The 6,828-nt window shown below is 53.4% G+C and overlaps 1 pseudogene; it reads left to right on the plus strand.

The window, feature by feature from the left end:
• The first annotated feature begins 2,340 nt into the window (after nucleotides 1–2,340).
• LOC132244254 (phosphatidylinositol 4,5-bisphosphate 3-kinase catalytic subunit alpha isoform-like) lies at nucleotides 2,341–6,143 on the plus strand (annotated as a pseudogene).
• The last annotated feature ends 685 nt before the right edge of the window (nucleotides 6,144–6,828 follow it).

Genomic DNA, 6,828 nt, shown 5'->3' on the forward strand with positions numbered 1-6,828 from the left:
TCCCCGGAGGGGCAGCCTGTGCAACAGGGGCCCTGAGTGAGCACCCCCTGGCTCAGCAGCAGGTCTGAACCCACTGCAAAACCAGGTCCCTCCCGTGCCACTATCCAGCCCCGCACACAGGTGGCACAGGCCCGGGGACCCTGCTCTATGCTGGCAGCGCAGGGAGGCAGGAGGGCCCTTGGGAGTGCTGAGCCTGGGGCAGGCATCCTGCTGGGCTGCAGTGCCCCTGGCAGCTCCTTGCCAAGGCTCCTGCCTGCAGGTGGGGGCCTCCCTGCTCCTTACAGTGCCCGTGGGTGATGAGTGCGGACAGACGCCAGCGCTGAGGCAGCCAGCGCGGCATTTATTGGAGAGGTCTTTGGAAACAAGCAGGGCCGGGGGGAAGGTCTGTGTGAGCGCTGAGACAGCGGCCCCTGCCCGCCCTACCCAGAGCAGCACCCGGCAGTGCCCTGTGAACGCCTGGGGGACCAGGGAGGGGGCAGCAGGGAGGGCGCGGGGAGACTCCCGCGCTGGAGTGGAGCGAGCTTGCAGAATGCAAACACAAACGCTTCAATAAATGCGATTTCTAACCAAAAAAAACCCCAGAAAAAAATCTCTTCTCCTTTGGAACATAGTGTGATGCTTTGGTAACTGTGGGACTGTGGTGAGTGTTTTGTGAGGACAATCGTGGTGATTTGGGAACGTTTTGGGGGCAATATATTTCTGTGGGAAACTTCATTATTGCTTTTCCCCCCCAACTTCTTGTGCAAGTGTCTGCGGCAATATGGTGTTACTTCTGTGGGAAATGGTGTGGTGAGACACGAAGCGTGTGGCGAGATGGTGACTGCTTTTCACGTGCAAGGTTGTGTGCTGGCTCTGTGGTGATTCGGGAACGTTTTCGTGGTTGTGTGGAATGTGGGGATTCAGTAATTTGTGGAAATATGGGAACTTTTTTCAGTGAAAAGTAACAATTTTGTGCACTCCTGTGGGAACTTGGCGTGGAAATGTGTGCGCGGATATGGCGCTGGTTGTGGGAAGCGGCGTGCTGATTTGGGAACTGTGCATGGAACGGGTGGGTGATTGTGTGCAGCGATTTAGGAACGTTTTGTGCAAGAAGTGTGAAAATATGGTGACAGCGGGGTGGAAACCCGGTGACGTGCTCATTTGGTAAATCTGGGGGAAGGATGGTGGCTTTCTTGTGTGACGAACTGGTGATCTTGCAGCAGGGCTGAGCGCGGCCTTGCGGCCTCTCCACGCCAACCCTCGCACACGCGTGCTCGTCCTGCCTGCTCCTCCAGCTCCGCAACGTGCCCTGCCGTGCCGTGCCGTGCCGCGAGGGCACCACAAACCTGCGGCAGGGGAAGCGGGGCACAAGGCACTGCCAACCGCCACACACGGCGAAGGTGTTTGTTATAATATCCACATGCAGGAGGTGCAGGGCGGAGGACCCGGGGTGCGGGGTCCCGTCCCGCCCCGCCCCGCCCAAGGCCAGGAGGCAGCGGGCTCCTCCAGCCCCCGCTCCAAGCGCTGCCCCTTTCGCCACGGCCCCCCCGCCCCGCAGGAGGGCAGCGCTGGCTCGCAGGCAGGGCGGCCTCCCCGCCCCGCCTGCAGCAACTCCCCTTTGCTCAAGAGAAAATGCGAGGAGAAGCCGGGAGCGGGCCGGCAGGAACGGCACGTCACTGCTACTGCGGCGCCGGCGCCTCGCGTGCCGGGCCCCCGCGCCAGCACGAGCTGCGCCACGGAGCTGCACGAGGCGCCCGGACCCCCCGCCGGCACGGAGCTGCACGCCGGCCGGGCCGGGCCGGGGCCTCATGGCAGAGAGGCGCCCACGTGGAGCGTCGGGCGGCTCGCGATTGGCGCGCTCGGCTTCTCCCGGGATGCCTCATTGGGCGAGGGAAGCCGCGCGGGTGTGACGCGCCCGGCGCCTGGCTTCCCTCGGGGCCCTGCCAAGCTGGGAGCGGCGGGGTCGAGTGACAGCGAAATGGGCGGGGTCAGGCCGGCGGCAGCCCAATCACAACAGTCCGCCCACTGGTCCTCTGCTGCGCTTTCCCATTGGTCCTCTGCTGTGCTAGAGGGCGCTGAGGCGCTTGGTGGGCGGGGCCAGGCTGCTAGCGCACCTCTTATTGGCTGATCCCTGCATTGGTGTGTTTGTAGCCGCTTTTTCGCCTTCCCGTGCTCGTTTCCCATTGGTGGACAGGGCCGGGGCGGATGTTAAGCCGTTTCCCATTGATGCGGCGCGGAGGACTGGGTGTGGGCGGGCTCTCATTGGCTGGGCCCGGCAGGGCTGCCCCCAGCGGTGGAGTGCGGGCGGTGGATGGTGGGCTCGGGCGAGGCGGGACATGCTGCCCGCACCCTGCCCCGGGGCCCAGCGGGGCTCCCCGGGGATGCCCCGCACCGTGGTGCTGGACTGCCTGCTCCCCAACGGGGTGATGGTGCCTCTGGAAACCCCCTGCACGGCCTCGCTGCTCACCATCAAGCACCAGCTCTTCCGCGAGGCACGGAAATTCCCTCTGCACCACCTGCTGCAGGACGAGTCCAGGTACGTGTTCCTCAGTGTCACCCGCGACGCAAAGAGGGAAGCATTTTTCGATGAGATGCGGCGGCTCTGCGACCTGCGGCTCTTTCAGCCGTTCCTGAAAGTTGTCGAGCCCACGTGCGACCGCGAGGAGGAGATCCTGAATCAGGAGATCGGGGCGGCGATCGGCATGCCCGTCTGCGAACTGGTGGCGGCCAAGGACCCCGAGGTGCGAGACTTCAGGAGAAACATGCTCGAAGTTTGCAAAGAGGGCGTGGAGCTTCGGGGGCCAACCCGCCGCACAGCAGAGCGTTGTGTGTCTGCCCTCCCAACGTGGCCTCGTCGCCGGAGCTGCCCGCACGCCTGCTCGATAAACTCGACGCAGGGCGGCTGCGGGTGGCGATATGGGTTATCACCCCCCCCAGTAATAACCAGAAATACATGTTGAAAGTCAACCACGACTGCGTGCCTGAGCAAGTTATTGCTGAAGCAATCAGAAAGCAAGGGCGGGGTACGTTGCTGTCGCCTGAACAGTTAAAACGCTGCGTCTTAGAGTACCAGGGCAATTATGTGTTAAAAGTGTGCGGCTGCGATGAATACTTGCTAGAAAAATATCCTCTGAGCCAGTATAAGTACAGAAGACACTGTATAATGGTTGGCCTGACGCCCAATCTGATGCTGATGACCAAAGAAAGCCTTTATGGCCAGCTACCTTTGGATACCTTTAAAATGCCGTATTATTCCACGTGCGTTTCTCCAGATACCCCATACGTGAATATAGGCGCTTCAGCCAAATCCCTCTGGTTTATAAACGCCAATCTCAGAGTAAGAATTATTTGTGCAACGTATGTCAGCGTGAGCACGCAGGACGTTGACAAGATATATGTCCGAACAGGTATCTATCACGGAAGTGAGCTGCTGTGTGACAGTGTGAATACTCAAAGTGTGCCTTGTTCCAATCCTATGAGCTGGAGCCAATGAGCTGGAACGAATGGCTGTCGTATGACATGCGTGTTCGTGATCTCCCACACGCTGCTCGGCTTTGCCTCTCCATCTGCTCTGTCAAAGGAAGAAAGGATGGGAAAGAGGAACATTGCCTGCTGGCTTGGGGAAATATAAACATGTTTGATTATATGCACACTCTTGTATCTGGGAAAATGGCTTTGCATCTGTGGCCAGTACCTCGTGGGCTAGACATCCTGCTGAATCCTCTTGCTGTTACTGGGTCAAATCCAAAGAAGGCAACTCCATGTCTAGAGCTAGAATTTGATTGGTTTAGCGCTCCTGTAAAGTTTCCAGGCATGACAGTAGTCGAAGACCGTGACATGAAGGCTTTCTCCCTGGAGCTAGGGTGTAACTGCAGCCATACAGTGCTGAGTAAGAGGCTAGGTAGAGATGCTGAAGTAAAAGAAAGTGACAAAGAACAACTCCGTGCACTTTGTGCAAGAGATTCACTTTCTGAAATCACTGAACAAGAGAAAGACTTTCTTTGGCGCCACAGGCATAATTGCATGAATACCCCAGAAATTCTACCCAAGCTGCTTTTGTCCGTGAAATGGAGCTCTAGACATGCAGTAGCCCAGATGTACTGGTTGATAGAAAACTGGCCTCCAATCAAGCCAGAACAAGCAATGGAGCTGTTGGGCTGTAATTATCCTGATCCACTGCTGCGATCATTTGCAGTTCAGTGTTTGGAGAAGTATTTGACAGACAACCAACTGTCTCAGTACTTAATCCAGCTAGTACAGGTTCTGAAATATGAACAATACTTGGATAATCTGCTGGTGAGATTTTTACTCAAGAAGGCACTGACTAATCAAAGAGTAGGGCACTTTTTTTTCTGGCATTTAAAGTCTGAAATGCACAATTCAATTGTACGTCTGAGATTTGGTTTGCTTTTGGAGTCCTACTGTCGAGCATGTGGGACATACCTAAAACACCTGACCAGGCAGGTGGAAGCAATGGAGAAACTAATTAACCTTACTGATATGCTCAAGCAAGAGAAGAAGAATGATGCACCAAAGGTGCAAATGAAGTTTATCGTTGAACAAATGAAACAACCAGATTTCATGGAAGCTTTGCAAGGTTTTATCTCTCCTCTTAACCCTGCCCATCAGCTAGGCCACCTCAGACTTGAGGAGTGCAGGATTATGTCCTCTGCAAAAAAGCCTCTTTGGCTGAACTGGGAAAACCCGGATATTATGTCTGAACTGTTGTTTCAGAACAATGAGATAATCTTTAAAAACGGGGATGATTTACGTCAGGATATGCTAACACTTCAGATTATTCAAATTATGGAAAACATCTGGCAAAATCAGGGTCTTGATATTCGGATGTTGCCTTATGGTTGTTTGTCGATTGGCAATTGTGTGGGCCTTATTGAGGTGGTCAGAAGCTCTCATACAATCATGCAGATTCAGTGCAGCGGAGGCCTAAAGGGTGCACTGCAGTTCAACAGGAACACATTACATCAGTGGCTCAAGGACAGGAACAAAGGAGAAAAGTACGATGCAGCTATTGACTTGTTTACACGCTCCTGTGCTGGATATTGTGTCGCTGCCTTCGTATTGGGAATCAGTGACCGTCATAATAGCAACATAATGGTGAAGGATGATGGACAGCTGTTTCACATTGATTTTGGGCACCTCCTGGATCACAAAAAGAAAAAATGTGGTTACAAGCGAGAGCGTGTACCATTCATCCTAACTCAGGATTTCTTAATAGTGATTAGTAAAGGAACCCAAGAATGTACCAAACACGGGAGTTTGAAAGGTTTCAAGAGATGTGTTGTAAGGCTTACGTAGCAATTCAGCAGAGGGCCAATCTCTTCGTAAATCTTTTCTCCATGATGCTTGGCTCAGGCATTCCAGAATTACAGTCTTTCGATGATATCGCATATGTTCGAAAGACACTTGCAGTGGACAGAACTGAGCAGGAAGCTCTGGAATATTTCATGAAACAGATGAGTGATGCTCACCAGGGTAGCTGGACAACAAAAACTGACTGGCTCTTCCACACAGTAAAGCAACGTGTATTGAATTGAAATGAAAGCCAAAACAACCAAAGCCTGTCAGATACCTGTCAGATTGGTTGCATAGGAATTGCACAAGCAACATTTGGATTTACAGCAAGAACAGAAGCAAAACATTCAGACAATTTTCCAAAGGATTTCAGAAAGCACTAAAATTACACACTTCAAAATTAAGCTATAGTATGATGTGTAACTTCATGCTATGCCTAAAGACCAAAAAAGGTTTGGAAGTCTTTCCTGATTTTGTTTTTTGATGGAAAATTATTTGGAAGGAGGAGGACGAGAGTGCAGTCCATGGCATGCTACAATAGGAGGTCTGCTAAAGGAGGCGCAGACTATGGGTTCCCAATCAGTTGGAAGAGAACTTCCCATTTATCATGGCTATTTAGATGCTGCGTATCTTGAAAGGAAGGATTTTTAAGGGCAGAGATGTTAAAATAATAGTGAGGGAACTACAGTGCCTTTAACTGTATTCAGGTATGTTATGTTGAGGTTTAATTGACCCTTTTCACTCCTAGGTCTGTCATCTGCACAGTTTTTGAAAGCAATAAGAAATAGACCTTGTACATATGGTATTTTCCCCTGGACAGTACTTGCAGGGCTGAAATAAAACATTGTAGTGTTCACTGTGGGTTTGATTTAAGTTAACTTGAACTGAATAAACGTTTTCATGCATCTTTTCCAGAGCCTAAAGAATGGTGAGTTGTTAAAAATGATTGACAAAATATTTTTCATGAAGGCAATTTATACAATAGGAACTCTAATTAAGCAGGGATCCAGCAGGCTTTCCATTTTGTGTGGAAAATGCGGAATAACCCGTATCTTTCCTTTTGAAGCAAGAAACTGCTGGTGAGGAGCGAGCCACGGGCAGGGGGCAGCGGACAGGCACAACCAAACCACTAGGGGACACTGCCCAGCTGTGGAGCCGTGGCCTCCCCTTGCCTCCACGGGCAGGGGCTGGGGCTTGGGCTGTGGATGGAGCTGGAGCTGCAGACCTCTCTCGGGCCCAGATCCCAATCCTGCTCCACAGGGAGGGAGGTGCCAGCCCCCACAATGGGGTCAGGTGGCCTTCCTGCCACAGCACTCCCAGTCGCACAGTGGGTCTGCCTGGCACCATGCAGCAGCGGAGCCCGGGCAGGGCAACAGGCTCCCTTCAGCCCCTGCTGCACTTGTGCCGCTACAGCCCAGACCTGGCAGGCTCCTCCGTCCTGCTAGGCTGGGCCCTCCCCAGCTCACCCTGGGGGAATCACCTCTGATCCCAGTAAGGCAGCCTCCATGGGGTGCATCGCATCCTTCTGCCTCCCAC

The sequence above is a fragment of the Alligator mississippiensis genome, chromosome 11, assembly GCF_030867095.1.
Source record: "Alligator mississippiensis isolate rAllMis1 chromosome 11, rAllMis1, whole genome shotgun sequence".
NCBI lineage: Eukaryota > Metazoa > Chordata > Crocodylia > Alligatoridae > Alligator > Alligator mississippiensis.